The sequence below is a fragment of the Trachypithecus francoisi genome, unplaced genomic scaffold (assembly GCF_009764315.1).
Source record: "Trachypithecus francoisi isolate TF-2019V2 unplaced genomic scaffold, Tfra_2.0 Lachesis_group10, whole genome shotgun sequence".
NCBI classification, from domain to species: Eukaryota; Metazoa; Chordata; class Mammalia; order Primates; family Cercopithecidae; genus Trachypithecus; species Trachypithecus francoisi.
Window position 1 is genome coordinate 24,563,234 of NW_022681455.1, and position 17,769 is coordinate 24,581,002.

The following is a 17,769-nucleotide window of genomic DNA, read 5'->3' on the forward strand; positions in this document are numbered from 1 at the left end:
CTCCTCACCTGTGCCCTCCTAATACTTGCTAAGATACCTCTATTACATTCTAACCATGGTGTGCAGTTATTCTCTATGTGCAATATAAAAATAGTGAACATAAATTGCTATTAAGTAGATACCCCCAAAATATTTGGAATGATTATAGAATAATGGGGAAATATCATCCCTGGCACTATGGAGGTCTTCTGGAAGTTTCTTGAAGTAAGGGCTTTTTGTTATTCATCTTTGTTCCTATCACCACTGACTCTGGATATTCATCTTGAAAAAGACACAAATATGCCTCCCACAGATAAAAGTCAGCCTCATATGTGCCTTCAGGAAGGCACTGATGACAAGGTTCACATTTATCCAGAGCTCGCCAAGTACCTGGTACTATGGCCTAAGCACGTCATATGCATTATCATATTTACTCTAACCTCACAACAATTATTTAAGAAAAACACGATTATGATCCTAATTTGCAGATAAAGAAACTGAAGCATAGAGAATTAGGTAAACTTGTCCAAAATTCCCCAAGTAGTGACAGAAGGATTTGAATTATTTAACCACTGGATTGTAATAACTATTTTCCTAAGATAAAGTACAGAGCAAAGACATATTTATGTTAAATTCAATGTATGTTCAAGAGTTACTTCCAGCCTAGTGGCTCCTAGACCAGTGCCTCACTGTCACCTGGAGATCTTGTCAAATGCAAAGTATGAGTCACAAGTTCAGAGCCTCTGCATCTCTCTCAGCTCTGGTGATGCTGACAATGCTGGTCCCCAGATGACACTGTGCATAGTAGGGCTGTAAATCACATATAACACAATATGCTCATGAATATACCACTTAAAAAATCATTTTGGGTTAACAGCCCCAAAATCATGCCTCATTAAATGAAGGTGGCGTTTTTACCTTAAAAATTACCACTCAGTTTACTGAAAGTTGGAAGACAATGGAAGGACAGACTGTTGACAGAATGATTTCTGGCCATACAGTTCTACAAGATTTATTCTAATTACATCACCATGCCACTGTTTATTAAGAGTCAATGTTATAAAAAGAAACCCATCATCGCAAAAGCAATAAATCAGAAAGTTTTTTCATATTTTATATTTTTATATTTAATGCTCAGAGTCTTCATCCCCCTGACATTTATGTCAATTTTCAGTCAATTTTGTGATTAAAATTTTTAAGAGAACCTGTTTTCAGATAGAAATTGTTTCTCTAAGGGGTACATACATCTTGAAATTTCAGGACTAGGTCATGCCTATGAGTAATTGTGTAATGCTATACTCTTTATAAAGCACAATTCTTCTATTTCGCTGGAGTCAAAAAAGGGTATTCATTATACTCTATCTTAAATCCTCATTAAGCTGATGTACATAATGGTATAAACAATGATCGCAGAAGTCATTTAAACCTAGCTGATTCCAGCCTCACAGCCTCTCTGGCACACATCCAGAATGCAACTAGATTAATGGGCATGTTACACATATTAAAAATATATGTACAATTACAGACAGTATGTACCCTTAGGTTTTTATAAGAACGTCAGGACTTCTACCTACAAAAAAACACATTATTTATTATAAGAAATTGCTCTTAATATTTCTTATTAGAAAAGCTGTACAACATGACACCAGCGTTGGCATTTTGAGTGCATTTTGCCTGAGTTTGCCTCCATGTATATCTTGCTATTTATTTTGTTACTGACATTCTGAGAAAATGGTTGATTTGTATGGGAAGACAGAAAAGGTCTGGTAGTTATTATCACTGGCTACATCCTAGCGGAGACAGTTCGGGGAAAATCGTTAAGTATTCAGGTTTTCTAGAGAATATGCAGGCCGTTACTAAGGTTAACTCAGGATTCCTGAGTGGTAAGGGGAAAGAAGATGGAATATGAAAATTATATGGAAATAAGCCGCAAAATATTGAAAGCATCAATTACTTGGAAGGTATTTCCACAGGCAGATGGGGCTGCCTGGATGACTTACACTTTCAACTCATATCACACCTCTGACAGTAACAGCAGGAACAAAAATTAGAAATGGGGAAAGGCATCTAAAGAGAGACCACAGCTGATGTCCAGCCCACTTTAGCAGTAAATGTGATATTTCTTATATTTACATCAGAATTCCTGAGGAATATTATTTTAATGTTTAAGGCCTATGCTATCATAAATAACAGCACAAGTTAGAATTTTTTAGTCAAGATATCCTATCTCACCACCCAACCCTCCTCCTCATTCCCACCCATTAGTTCTTCCTCTCTGAAATTACCTAGACCTAGAAATTGGAGATCAATAAAAACGAAAAAGACTACCTTAGATGTTCATTTTTTCCATGTAACATTTACGACGTTTCAAATTTAGGAAAGTGTGTGGATTTGTTATAGGTTTGGGGGTAGAAGATATTTCTGTGGATTTTATGGCAGAATTCAGACATAGATGTTGAAAATACAGAAGTTATCGTACTTGTTTTTATTATTTCTGTTCCCATGGAAACTAAAATCATCTCCTATCCAAGCTGAATGAGGTGTTTTGAAATAATCAGTTTCAATTTTTTATGATAGCCAAGTACCACTTCTTGCTTTCAGCTTTCAGAGGCTTACTTTCACAGAAAAAAAACAAAAAAGGTTTAAATGTGATTTGAAGCCACAAAGACCTACAAAGGGGATGGTTATATTCAGACACATGACCCTATAAATACAGAAGAGTGAAGCTGTGGTCAGTCACCTGGAAGCTGTCTCACCTAGGTCCCTTTAAGCCCCACCAGTTCCTGTGACACCCATATGAGACTATATGATAAACTGAAAACATACTTGGATGGCATGAAAATATTTAATCATCATTATAAAAATATTCCCCATTAAATTTTCTCAAGTTAGAAGTAAATGTTGATTTTCTTTCATTTATATCAGAAATCCCTGAGGGCTACATTTTAATGTTTAACACCATTTCTATCATTTAAACACCCATCTACAAACATGATGCCACAAAAAGCCTTACTGGCGATGCATAAATACTCTGATCATTCTCATTCTAACCCTTCCAGCTGTGCGCAACGCTTGTTAACGCCGAATATGAATATGATTCAGTAAGAGTATATGACTTGAAAATAAAGAATGATAAATATACCATTTACACACAATCCCTTTTAGTTCAGAGACAGCAGTGAAGGCTGAGTGGCCCTCAGAACATGTTGCCATTTATGGGTTAATTAGAAGCCCCTAATCTTCTCACTTCTCTTCTTTAAGATGTACAGGGAGAGGACCAAACTGGAAGACAGGACCCCTGTGCTAATTCTACTACCAACGGATCATGTCTCTGAGGGAAAATGGCTTTCTCCACTCTGGGGCTTTGTTTCTTCAATGGCAACATATGAAGCTTAGGTCAGTTCCCTTCTGGTTCTAAATATTTTATAATTCTGTTTAGTAAATGCATTTCATTGAAGTCGATTTGGGGGACCTGTCACAGAAAACAGCCTATTTTATCTTTCTATTTTATCATATATGGAAAAGCAAGACAAAAAGTTCTTCACCTTGCTTGCCTTTCACAAGAGGAGCTGCAGATAGCTGCTGATTCTCCGTTAGTCGCAGGTAGAGTCAATGATGAGACCAAGTCAGAACATTGGAGAATAAAACTAGGGCAACAGGCATATTTGGTTTTTAAACCTATTTCTGGTTACAGCCCCTAAGCTGCAGATTCTTCAAAATGGCATTATATTATGTGTGTGTAGACCAATAGTCACAAGCTCAAATGATCCCAGGGGCAGGTCATAAAACATAAATTTATAATTGAAGACAGATGATAGACATAGGGGTGCTGCAGCCTGTGGAAGTCTGAAGAACACATGGCCTACTAAAGAGATGTAGATGTTCTCAGCCCTGTAACAGCCAAAGAATATTCACTCATAGAAAATCTGCTCACAGGCTACCCTATTGTGGATTCTAGGAAAACAGCTCTAATGGATCATTATGAAAGTGGTTTCTGATTAAACACAGCAGATTGAACAAATGTGAGGTTTTTTGTTTTGTTTTGTTTTTGTTTTTTTGAGACGGAGTCTGGCTCTGTCGCCCAGGCTGGAGTGCAGTGGCATGATCTCGGCTCACTGCAAGCTCCACCTCCCGGGTTCACATCATTCTCCTGCCTCAGCCTCCTGAGACTACAGGTGCCCGCCATCATGCCTGGCTTTTTTTTTTTTTTTGTATTTTTAGTACAGATGGGGTTTCACCATGTTAGCCAGGATGGTCTCGATCTCCTGACCTTGTGATCCACAAATGTGAGTTTTTTCTTAGCTCCCTTCTGATGCCCCTCTGAAGCATCAGTCAAGTCAAGTTTAAAAGGATGAACCCATAAGGACACAGAAGAGTGGAAAGGGAATATCAACCACAAAATTTGGGAAACAGTAAAGCAAATGAATGTGAGGCAAATGGATGGATGACGGTAGACCTAAGGAAGCAAAAATTTGAGACTGTAGAAAGGGAAGCCAAGAAGCAAGCCTTTGCATGCTTAAAAACCTAAAGGTGGCTCGGGGATGGAGGCACCATCTGCCTCTGAAATAAGGGGCATAGATAACTGTGGCTAAAAATTGGCTCAGAGTCTTTAAAAGAAGCAAATAGATCCCCTGAGATCACCTCCTTTGAGAAATACGGGAGGTTTATTATCTAGAGATGTTGAACTAAGCTTAGGGAAACTGGACTCAAGTACAGCTGAGAACAAGGGCACTACACTGAAACTGAGCATAAATTTCTTGATCCATGCCTCTTTCTCACAGTCAGATACCAAAATGTTGACAGCTAGGTTCTTATCAACAAGGCAAAAGATTGAAAGATTCCTCTCAAAGGATATAGACCCCAAAAGAGCAATACTTACAGATACTAAAAATTGCAGGAGGTCTGCCAATGAAATGGCCAAAAGCAATCAACCTACAGGACAACTTCCCTGTGTACACAGTGTGTCCTTAATACCTCACTCTCAAATCTAACCAGACAGCCAAGAAAAGACTCTGATATGGATACAGTAGATCAAAACATAGAAAGAGACAAAGAAACTAAAGAAGAAACTCGGAAGGAAAAAAAAAAAACATAGTGCAGGAAAGGAAAGTGTAAAATAATAGAACATCAATCCTTGGAGAGAAAAGGGAAGATATCACATTTATAAAACAAGAATAGGATGCTAAAAAAGGAATATTCAGAGAATGTGAAAGAGCTCTTAGATGTTAAAAATAAAATGACTAGGAAATAATCAAAGGAAGATAAAAATTGAGGCTTTTATTTTTTTTTAAGTGAGAAAGTTAAAAAAAAAATCCACAGAGATGAAAAATAGGAGAGACAGTCAGATAATCACTGTAGGAGGTCCTATATTCAAATACCTGGACTTCTAGAAAGAGTAGGGAAATGAAGAGAAGAAAATTATCAAAGAAACAATTTTTTTTCCACAACTGAAAGCACATATTTTAAGAATTAAAAAGCCCATTGAGTACCGAGTCCAATAAGCAAAAAGGCCTATACCAAGACACATTATTGGAAATTTCCAGAACACCAGAAACAAAGACAATAGTCTAAAAGCCTTCAGAGAAAGGAAAAAGGGTTATATTCAAAGAAACAGAATGCCATCAAACTTCTCAACTATCATTCTGAATGCAAAGGAAAATTGAGGAATCGCCTCACGATTCTGAGAGAAATTATATCAAACCTAGAATTGTTTACCTCGCCATACTTAGAAAAGTTTGATTAGAGAAAAAGAAAGATATTTTCAGACATGCAAAGCCTCAGAAAAATGAGTCTCCCATGAATCTTTTCTCTGGAGGCAACTAGAGATGAGTTCCACAAAAAATGAAGGTGTAACCAAGATAGAGGAAGACACAGAATCCAAAAAAAATAAGAGAACCATCCACCGAGGAAGCAAAGGAAATTCTCAAAATAATAGTGAAGAAAAATACCAGGATAACTCTGAAAAGCAGGTCTAGAGAACAGCTTACCAGCTTGAGGCAGCTGACCAGTGGGACTGGGAAAAAAATAAAATGAAGATTTCAGTATCACTGAATTCATATCACTGAAAGTATATGAATATATCAAGAGGACAGTAAGTTCTTGCAGAGTTTGGAGATGGCTTAGTAACAGGTACATAGAAAACAAAGCAAGTGAAAAAATAGGCAATTATTAACCTGGGCAAGAGGGAAAAAGGGCTACCTAAGAAAGGAAATGTAACTACAGTACACTAAATGGTTCAACCAAGAATAATACTTACATAGTAGAAATAATGTACAGATATTAACTTAACCAAAAGTATTACAAAATTATAGTGGAAAGAAAAAAGAAAGGGAAAGGCATCTATATGTGTTTGTATGTATGTGGCCCTATTTTTGATAGGGAGGAAGAGTTTGGGAAAAAATCTAAATAGTCATCTTCCATAGTAATTACATAAAAAGTTACAAAATCAAGATAAATACAAAGCAAGATAAATCCAGAAAGCTAATAAATCAAAACAAATAAAATCAAGATTTATTTTATCAAATTTGAGATACCACCAAATTAAAGGGATCGCCATTCTTTTATGTCATCTAAAAACAAAAGAATTTTTTAAATTAAAAAGTTTATTAAATTAATTTTTAAAATCATTTTAAATTAAACTATGAGATACCATCACTTATAAGAACCAAGTACCTCAGAGGTATTAAAATGGGGGAGGGGATTAGGAATATAGCAGTATTCCACGAGAAATAGCTGAACTAGTTCAAATCAGTTAACTGTATGAAACAGGAATTGTGGTGAGGAGGAGTGTGGCAAATGGTTGCTATTTTTGTTATAATCTCTGTTGAACTGATTAACTTTTAAAAACGTGTATAATTCTGATTAAAAATAAATGTTAAATAAATAAGAAAGTATATATCACAACTTCCAATTTTAAAAAATTATTTTACTGTTTTAATGTTCATGATGCTGGGTTAAATGCTATTTAATGAAACTACTTAGCATAAAAACGTTTTTCAGTTCTCGTTATTTTATTAGTCAAAACCAACTACAAACGGGAAAAGCAATAAAACAAACCAAAATCACTCCAAAGTTACTATCTCCATCTTCCACTTGGTTCTGTCAAATTAAACGAACTCCAAAAATACAATTGTGTATTTGGTTATTTCATAGTTATTGGTCTGTGTTTGTGAGATGGTGAATTCTCTTGCCTGATCCTTAATTACTAGGGGCCGTTTACTTAATTAAAATGGAGCAGACTCATTTCTTACTTCCTTAGCTTGGAAAAGTACCATCTTATAAATGGAACGTATTGACACAGGGTCATCAGTGCCAGAGCAATCACAGGCATCTGTTAATCAGGCACTTGTTCCACTGCTGATGGCCAATCCCAGATTGATTTGGAACATGCATACACAAAACAGGTTAGTTTTGAAAGAGTATCTTAGGCTTATTAGACCTAAACTCACCTCTAAGAGAAGACATTTGTTCTGGCATCCCTAAATGCAAGCAAGAATGTGAACATTCTTCTGTTTTTCCATAGGTTTGGAAGTACTACGAGGTCCATCATCATTAATTTGTCTCTAACTAATGAAAAGAGTCTGGACCTTGGGGCAGAGCTCAGACTCTTTCTTAGCTGGGTTTAGTCCACATTGCAAAACATAAACATGCAAATACACCTGTATGTGCACACACAAACACGCATGCTAGATGGTACCAGGAGAGGCTATCAAGGACTATGAAAGGTCTGAAGTTGTACCCTGATAGCAAGAGACAAGTTAGCCTGCTACCGTTTCATGGGCGCTGGCAGGAAACATGAAACTACTGAGTCAGTGACAAAGGACTTTATGGCTCACGCAATAGCAGTAGCAAAAAGAGCATTTGCACCCAAGGCCCAATTCCCACAATGAGAAGGTATGCACACACTAGTTTGCATTTTAGGAGAAGAACCTCAAGCTTAGGGAATCCAAACTTTTTTTCCCAATATTGTCATTACAGTAAAATATACATTACATAAAATTTACCACTTTAACCACTCTTAAGTGTACAAGTAAATGGGATTAAGTCTTTTACAATGGGCAGTAAACTTGCCTGACCTGTGCACCATAGGGAGACATTGTCTTTATTATACAGGACAATAAGGAAATCTGGCCTTTGCCCCAGAGCAGAGTTTCCCAATCTCAGCTCTATTGACATTCCGGGCTGCAGAATTTTTTGTTGTGAAGACTGTCATGTGCATTATAAGATAATTAGGAGCAGCCCTGGCCACCACCCTCTAGATGCCCATAGCACTCCCCCAGTTATTACACCAAAAGTGGTCCCAGAAATTGCCATATATCCCTTTGGAGGCAAAATCACCACCAGTTGAGAATGGTTGTTCCAGAAGAAATCACTCTCTCTGTCTTCCAAGGCCATTCACTATACAAACATCCCTGAAGAGATGGTCCAGAACAAAGGCCAGCAGTGCCTCTGCTCACAAGATGGGCAGAATCATAACAGACCCATGAAGAATGGTCTCCCAATGAAAGCCTTGACACTGACTTCTAAAACTTAATCTGCTTCTCAGGAATGGATAAATAACTTGTCCAATGTACACATGATACTTACATATAGACATACACACACACACAGGCACATACAACTTCCTTCTTCATGGCTCCTGGACTAAAATTACAACACAGATCATTTAGATGACAGGACAACAGTCCAAAGACATGAACTAGCTAATGGCCTTAGAGAGAGTGTATTTAAGTATCTTTTCTAGCTATAACAAGTAGTATACAATGACTATATTTCCTGTCTTAATTAGGATTTTTATTTTTCCTTTCTGGGTTAATAATTGGCTTTTTTTATGTAATACTCTCTCCTCAGATCACTCCTCTGCCCTTAAGTTGGATAGACTGCATTTAAGTCCCATTTCCTCTAATTAACGTGGTACAGCCTTGAGCAAGTAATTTCACCTCATGAGCTCACTTCCTTTGTGTATTTATAGATAGGTAGATAGGTAAGCAGGTAGCTAGAATGAGACTGATAAGACGTATCTGGTTTCTTTTTTGAGACACAGTCTCACAGAGTCACCCAGGCTAGAGTGGGGTGGCACGATCTCTGCTCACTGCAACTTCCGCCTCCCAGATTCAAGCAGTTCTCATGTCTCAGCCTCCTGATTACCTGGAATTACAGGTGCCCGTCACCATGCCTGGCTAATTTTTTGTATTTTCAATAGAGACCAGGTTTCGCCGTGGTGGCCAGGCTGGTCTCAAACTCCTGACTCTAGGTGATCCAGCCCACCTCAGCCTTCCAGAATGCTGGGATTACAGGCATGAGTTACCACACCCAGCTCCAATAAGACCTATCTTACAGGGTTGTTTTCACAATTAAACGAGAGAAATAAAAATCCCTAGTCCAGTGCCTGGCACTCAGTAGGTACTTAATCAAAGGTAGCTATTGTTTAATCCAGATCACCATTGTGCGCTGTTACAGAGTTGGTCTTACTGTAAGGAAACTAATGGACTTTCAACTAATTTCTCCACACTTTTAGTTTTCCATGACATTTATAATATAGCTGCTTAGGATGTAAACGTCAGCAGACCATACAGAATGGCTGTAACCTGACTTCATAAGCACCTTGTATCGAACAAATAAACTAGACAATCCCAATGTTACGACAGAGAGTCCAAGAAGAAAGTAATTCTAATCTTTGGTTACCTGGCTTTAGTTTCTTCAAGCACACACCAATTTGTTGATACTGCCCAGCTTTTGCCAATCTATTTCTCAGTATCTCCTGCATACCTGCATTTTGATAAGCTAGCACTCACAAGTTAAATAAGAAATCAAGCCCTGCAGACATGCATCCCAGGCTGTTCGAGTGTTATCAGAGATCAATTTTCCCTCCCAACTCCCCTTCCTGAGGATCCTCAAATGTCAAAGTAAAGAAATATCTCTCAGAGATTTGCAAGTTGTTAAATAAGTGATTAACAGAGAGATTTCTCTTTTGCTAATAAGACTGTGATTTTCTGTTAATATTTGACATTTTGACTTTGGAATACAAATTAGTCATGGTTTCTGCAGCTATCAGGTGTTGTATATACATGATGGTCACTCTTCTTTGTCTTAAAATATAATATTTAATTATGGCTTCAGAGAAGACTTAAAGTTTCATTTTCCCTCAGGAAAAAAATACCTATAACTGGAGTTTATGAAAAATTATTAGTTATAGCTAATCCTGGATAATAAATTGGATTTTTGAAATCTGCGTGATTTTTACCATGTTAGGCTTTTCATCACGAAGGCAACACTTGCAGAAAATGCCTGTGGAATCATCAAGCAGCAATATCACTGCTGCACTGTTAAGACAAATACAATTGAGAAGATCACCTACGGAATTTGTTGGATAGTGAAGTCTGCTTTTAGAAAAAAAAAATCATACCGTAGTCAGAGGACAAGTGGCAGTTCCTAGTGACTTCTCCCCATTCCCGAATCTGGGATTATCATTTCCCCCTCCTCACCTAAACTCCAATCCTTCACTTAGAATCATAAGAAAGCTTGATGAATTACATTAAAAAGCATAGCTTTTATTTCTTCCATCATTTAGCAAATATTAACACTACTTAGTCCCTTCTATAAGCACATGTATGTATATACTCTCACACACACACACACAACTCCTAAGTACAGTGTTCTACTGGCTTAAGAAAGAAAATCAATACACACATAGCAAATATTTGACTTACATGTATACAGGCAATTCTTTTATGAAAAACAAATTCCAACCAAAACAATTTCAAGGACCCTAAAGGCAAGAATATAATGGCATTTTTAAAAAATGCTTTTCTGAAGATGGCCAAATAGGAACAGCTCCGGTTTGCAGCTCCCAGTGAGATCAACACAGAAGGCCAGTGATTTCTGCATTCCCAACTGAGGTATCTGGCTGATCTCACTGGGACTAGTTAGACAGTGGGTGCAGCCGACAGAAGGCGAGCCGAAGAAAGGTGGGGCACTGCCTCACCCAAGAATCACAGGGGTTGGGGAACTCCCTCCCCTAGACAAGGGAAGCCGTGAGGGACTGTACCATGAGGAACGGTGCATTCCAGCCCAGATGCTGTGCTTTTCCCACAGTCTTTACAACCCACGGACCAGGAGATTCCCTTGGGTGCCTACACCACCAAGGCCCTGGGTTTCAAGCACAAAACTGGGCAGCCATTTGGGCAGACACTGAGCTAGCTGCAGTTTTTTTTTTTCATACCCCAGTGGTGCCTGGAACGCCAGTGAGAATGAACCATTCACTTTCCCGGAAAGGGGGCTGAAGCCGGGGAGCCAAGTGGTCTAGCTCAGTGGATCCCACCCCGATGGAGCCCAGCAAGCTAAGATCTACTGGCTTGAAATTCTCGCTGCCAGCACAGCAGTCTGAAGTCGACCTGGGACACTCAAGCTTGGTGGGGGGAAGGACGTCCGCCATTACTAAGGCTTGAGTAGGTGGTTTTCCCCTTACAGTGTAAACAAAGCCACGGGGAAGTTCGAACTGGGTGGAGCCCACTGCAGTTTCTCAAAGCCACTGTAGCCAGACTGCCTCTCTAGATTCCTACTCTCTGGGCAGGGCATCACCGAAAGAGAGGCAGCAGCCCCAGTCAGGGACTTATAGATAAAACTCCCATCTCCCTGGAACAGAGCACCTGGGGGAAGGGGCAGCCGTGGGCACAACTTCAGCAGACTTAAACGTTCCTGCCTGCCGGCTCTGAAGAGAGCAGTGGATCTCCCCAAACAGTGCTCAAGCTCTGTGAAGGGACAGACTGCCTCCTGAAATGGATCCCTGATCCCTGAGCCTCCTGACTGGGAGACAACTCACAGCAGGGGTGGACAGACACCTCATACAGGAGAGTTCTGGCTGGCATCTGGCGGGTGCCTCTCTGGGACAAACCTTCCCAGAGGAAGGAACAGGCAGCAATCTTTGCTGTTCTGCAGCCTCTATTGGTGACACCCAGGTAAACAGAGTCTGGGGTGGACCTCCAGCAAACTCCAGCAGACCTGCAGCAGGGGGGCCTGACTGATTGAAGGAAAACTAACAAACAGAAAGGAATAACATCAACATCAACAAAAAGGACATCCACACAAAAAAACCCATTGGAAGGTGAGCAACATCAAAGACCAAAGGGAGATAAATCCACAAAGATGAGGATAAACCAGCAAAAAAAGGCTGAAAATTCCCAAAACCAGAATGCCTCTTCTCCAAAGGATCACAACTCCTCGCCAGGAAGGAAACAAAACTGGACGGAGAATGAGTTTGATGAAATGACAGAAATAGGGTTCAGAAGGTGAGTAATAACAAACTTCTCTGAGCTAAAGGAGCATGATCTAACCCAATGAAAGGAAGCTAAGAACCTTGAAAAACAGTTAGAGGAATTGCTAACTAGAATAACCAGTTTAGAGAAGAACGTAAATGACTTGACAGAGCTGGAAAACACAGCAAAAGAACTTCATGAAACATACACAAGTATCAATAGCTGAATTGATCAAGTGGAAGAAAGGATATCAGCGATTGAAGATCAACTTACTGAAATAAGGCATGAAGACAAGATTAGAGAAAAAATAATGAAAAGGGACAAACAAAATCTCCAGAAAATATGGGACTATGTGAAAAGACCAAACCTACAATTGATTAGGGTCCCTAAAAGTGACAGGGAGAATGAAACCAAGTTAGAAAACACTCTTCAGGATATCATCCAGGAGAACTTCCCGAACCTAGCAAGACAGGCCAACATTCAAATTCAGGAAATACAGAGAACACCACAAAGATACTCCTCGAGAAGCGCAACCCCAAAACACATAATCATCAGATTCACCAAAGTTAAAATGAAGGAAAAAATGTTAAGGGCAGCCAGAGACAGAGGTCAGGTGACCCACAATGGAAAGCCCATCAGACTAGCAGTGGATCTCTCTGCAGAAACCCTACAAGTCAGAAGAGAGTGGGGGCAATATTCAACATTCTTAAAGAAAAGAATTTTCAACCCAGATTTTCATATCCAGCCAAACTAAGCTTCATAAATGAAGGAGAAATAAAATCCTTTACAGACAAGTAAATGCTAAGAGATTCTGTCACCACCAGGCCTGCCTTACAAGAGCTCCTGAAGGAAGCACTAAATATGGGAAAGAAAGACCTGTACCAGCCACTGAAAAACATACCAAATTGTAAAGACCATCGACACTAAGAAGAAACTGCATCAACTAACGGGCAAAATAACCAGCTAGCATCATAATGACAGGATCAAATTCACACATAACAATATTAACCTTAAATGTAAACGGGCTAAATGCCCCAATTAAAAGACACAGATTGCCAATTGGATAAAGAGTCAAGACCCATCAGTGTGCTGTATTCAGGAGCCTCATCTCATGTGCAAAGACACACATGGGCTCAAAATAAAGGGATGGAAGAATATTTACCAAGCAAATGGAAAGAACAAAAAAAAGGCAGGGGTTGCAATCCTACTCTCTGATACGATAGACTTTAACAAAGAACAAAAAAGACAAAGAAGGTCATTACATAATGGTAAAGGGATCAATGCAACAAGGAGAGCTAACTATCCTAAATATATATGCACCCAATACAGGAGCACCAAGATTCATACAGCAAGTTCTTAAGAGACCTACAAAAAGACTTAGACTCCCACACAATAATAGTGGGAGACTTTAACACCCCAGTGTCAATATTAGACAGATCAACGAAAGAGAAAATTAACAAGGATATTCAGCATTTGAACTCAGCTCCAGACCAAGCCAACCTAATAGACATAAACAGAACTCTCCACCCCAAATCAACAGAATATACATTCTTCTCAGCACTACATCACACTTATTCTAAACTTGACCACATAATTGGAAGTAAAACACTCCTCAGCAAATGCAAAAGAACAGAAATCATAATAAACAGTCTCTCACACCACAGTACAATCAAATTAGAACTCGAAATTAAGAAAACTCACTAAAAACCACACAACTACACGGAAACTGAACAACCTGCTCCTGAATGACTACTGGGTAAATAACGAAATTAAGGCAGAAATAAATAAGCTCTTTGAAACCAATGAGAACAAAGATACAATGTACCAGAATCTCTGTCACACAGCTAATGCAGTGTTTAGAGGGAAATTTATAGCACTAAATGCCCACAGGAGAAAGCAGGAAAGATCTAAAGTCAACATCCTAACATCACAATTAAAAGAACTAGAGAAGCAAGAGCAAACAAATTCAAAAGCTAGCAAAAGACAAGAAATAACTAAGATCAGAGCAGAACTGAAGGAGATAGATACACGAAAAACCCTTCAAAAAATAAATGCATCCAGGAGCTGGTTTTTTGAAAAGATTAACAAAATAAACCACTAGCCAGACTAATAAATAAGAAAAGAGAGAAGAATCAAATAGAATCAACAAAAATTGATACAGGGGAGACCACCACTGATCTAACAGAAATACAAACTACCATCAGAGAATACTATAAACAAGTCTATGCAAATAAACTAGAAAATCTAGAAGAAATGGATAAATTCCTGGACACATACACCCTCCCAAGACTAAACCAGGAAGAAGTCAAATCCCTGAATAGACCGATAACAAATTCTGAAATTGAGGCAGTAATAGCCTACCAAGCAAAAAAACCCCAGAACCAGACAGATTCACAGCCGAATTCGAACGGAAGTACAAACAAATGGAACTGGTACCATTCCTTCTGAAACTATTCTAAACAATAGAGACCTACAAAAAGACTTAGACTCCCACACAAAGGAAAACTGGTACCATTCCTTCTGAATTGGTACCATTCCTTCTGAAACTATTCTTCAACACAGAAGGCCAGTGATTTCTGCATTCCCAACTGAGGTATCTGGCTGATCTCACTGGGACTAGTTAGACAGTGGGTGCAGCCGACAGAAGGCGAAACTATTCTGAAAAATAGAAAAAAAGGGGACTCCTCCCTAGTTCATTTCATGAGGCCAGCATCATCCTGATAGCAAAACCTGGCAGAGACACAACAGAAAAAGAAAATTTCAGGCCAATATACCTGATCAACATTGAGGCCAAAATCCTCAATAAAATACTGGCAAACCGAATCCAGCAGCACATCAAAAAGCTTATCAGCCACGATCAAGTCGGCTTCATCCCTGGGATGCAAGCCTGGTTCAACATATGCAAATCAATAAACGTAATGCATCACATAAACAGAACCAATGACAAAAACCACATGATTATCTCAATAGATGCAGAAAAGGCCTTTGATAAAATTCAACACCCCTTCATGCTAAACACTCTCAATAAATGAGGTATTGATGGAACATAACTCAAAATAATAAGAGCTATTCATGACAAACCCACAACCAATATCATACTGAATGGCAAAAGCTGGAAGCATTCCTTTTGAAAACCTGGACAAGTCAAGGATGCCCTCTCTCATCACTCCTATTTAACATAGTATTAGAAGTTCTTGCCAGGGCAATCACGCAAGAGAAAGAAAGGGTATTCAAACAGAAATAGAAGAGAAGAAGTCAAATTGTCCCTCTTTGTGGATGACATGATTGTATATTTAGAAAACCCCATGATCTCAGCCCAAAATCTCCTTAAGCTGATAAGTAACCTCAGCAAAGTCTCAGGATACAAAATCAATGTGCAAAAATCACATGCATTCCTATACACCAGTAATAGACAAACAGAGAGCCAAATCATGAGTGAACTCCCATTCACAATTGCTACAATGAGAATAAAATACCTAGGGATACAACTTACAAGGGATGTGAAGGACCTCTTCAAGGGGAAGGACAAACCACTACTCAAGCAAATAAGAGAGGACACAAGCAAATGGAAAAAACATTCCATGCTTGTGGATAGGAAGAATCAATATCGTGAAAATGGCCATACTGCCTAAGGTAATTTATAGAATCAATGCCATCCCCATCAAGCTACCATTGACTTGCTTCACAAAATTGGAAAAAACTACTTTAAAGTTCATATGGGACCAAAAAAGAGCCCATATAGCCAAGATAATTCTAAGCAAAAAGAACAAAGCTGGAGGCATCATGCTACCTGACTTCAAACTATACTACAAGGCTACAGTAACCAAAACAGCACAGTACTGGTACCAAAACAGATATATAGACCAATTGACCAGAACAGAGTCCTCAGAAATAATGCCACACATCTACATCCATCTGAACTTCGACAAACCTGACAAAAACAAGCAATGGGAAAAGGATTCCCTATGTAATAAATGGTGTTGGGAAAACTGGCTAGCCATATGCAGAATACTGGAACTGGACCCCTTTCTTACACCTTATGCAAAAATTCACTCAAGATGGATTAAAGACTTAAACATAAGACCTAAAACCATAAAAACCCTAAAAGAAAACCTAGGCAATACCATTCAGGACATAGGCTTGGGGAAAGACTTCATATGAATAAAACACCAAAAGTAATGGCAACAAAAGCCAAAATTGACAAATGGGATCTAATTAAGCTAAAGAGCTTCTGCACAGAAAAAGAAACTATCAGCAGAGTGAACAGGAAACCTACAGATTGGGAGAAGATTTTTGCAATCCATCCATCTGACAGGGCTAATAATCCAGAATCTACAAGGAACTTTTTAAAAATTGCAAGAAAAAAACAATCCCATCAAAAAGTGGGCAAAGGATATGAACAGATACTTCTCAAAAGATGACATTTATGTGGCCAACAAACATATGAAAAAAAGCTCATCATCACTGGTCATTAGAGAAATGTAAATCAAAACTGCAATGAGATACCATCTCACGCCATTTAGAATGGCAATCATTAAAAAGTCAGGAAACAACAGATGCTGGAGAGGATGTGGAAAAATAGGAACGCTTTTACACTGTTGGTAGGAGTGTAAATTAGCTCAAGCATTGTGGAAGACAGTGTGGCAATCCCTCAAGGATCTAGAACCAGAAATACCATTTGACCCAGCAATCTCATTACTGGATATATACCCAAAGGATAATAAATCAATCTACTATAAAGACACATTCACACACATGTGTACTGCAGCACTATTCACAATAGCAAAGACTTGGAACCAACCCAAATGCCCATCAATGGTATACTGGATAAAGAAAATGTGGGCCGGGCCGGTGGCTCAAGCCTGTAATCCCAGCACTTTGGGAGGCCGAGATGGGCGGATCACGAGGTCAGGAGATGGAGACCATCCTGGCTAACACTGTGAAACCCCGTCTCTACTAAAAAATACAAAAAACTAGCCAGGCGAGGTGGCGGGCGCCTGTAGTCCCAGCTACTGGGGAGGCTGAGGCAGGAGAATGGTGTAAACCTGGGAGGCGGAGCTTGCAGTGAGCTGAGATCCGGCCACTGCACTCCAGCCCGGGCGACAGAGCGAGACTCCGTCTCAAAAAAAAAAAAAAGAAAGAAAGAAAATGTGGAACATATACACCATGGAATACTATGTAGTCATAAAAAGGATGAGTTCATGTCTTTTGTAGGGACATGAATGAAGCTGGAAACCATCATTTTCAGCAAACTAACACAGGAACAGAAAACCAAACACTGCACATTCTCACTCATAAGTGGGAGTTGAACAATGAAAACACATGGATACAGGGAGGGGAACATCACACACTGGGACCTGTCGGGGAGTTGGGGGCACAGGGGAGGGACAGCATTAGGAGAAATATCTAACATAGATGACGTGTTGATGGGTGCAGCAAACCACCATGGCATATGTATACCTATGTAACAAACCTGCACATTCTGCACATGTATCCCAGAACTTAAAGTATAATTTTTTTAAAAAAAAATGCCTTT

At 39.1% G+C, this 17,769-nt stretch overlaps 1 protein-coding gene across 1 annotated transcript in view; it reads right to left on the reverse strand.

Moving 5' to 3' along the window:
- Positions 1 to 17,769, reverse strand: part of DCDC2 (doublecortin domain containing 2) — a 193,804-nt gene that overhangs the window by 15,382 nt on the left and 160,653 nt on the right. The gene's annotated exons all lie outside the window — the stretch shown is intronic.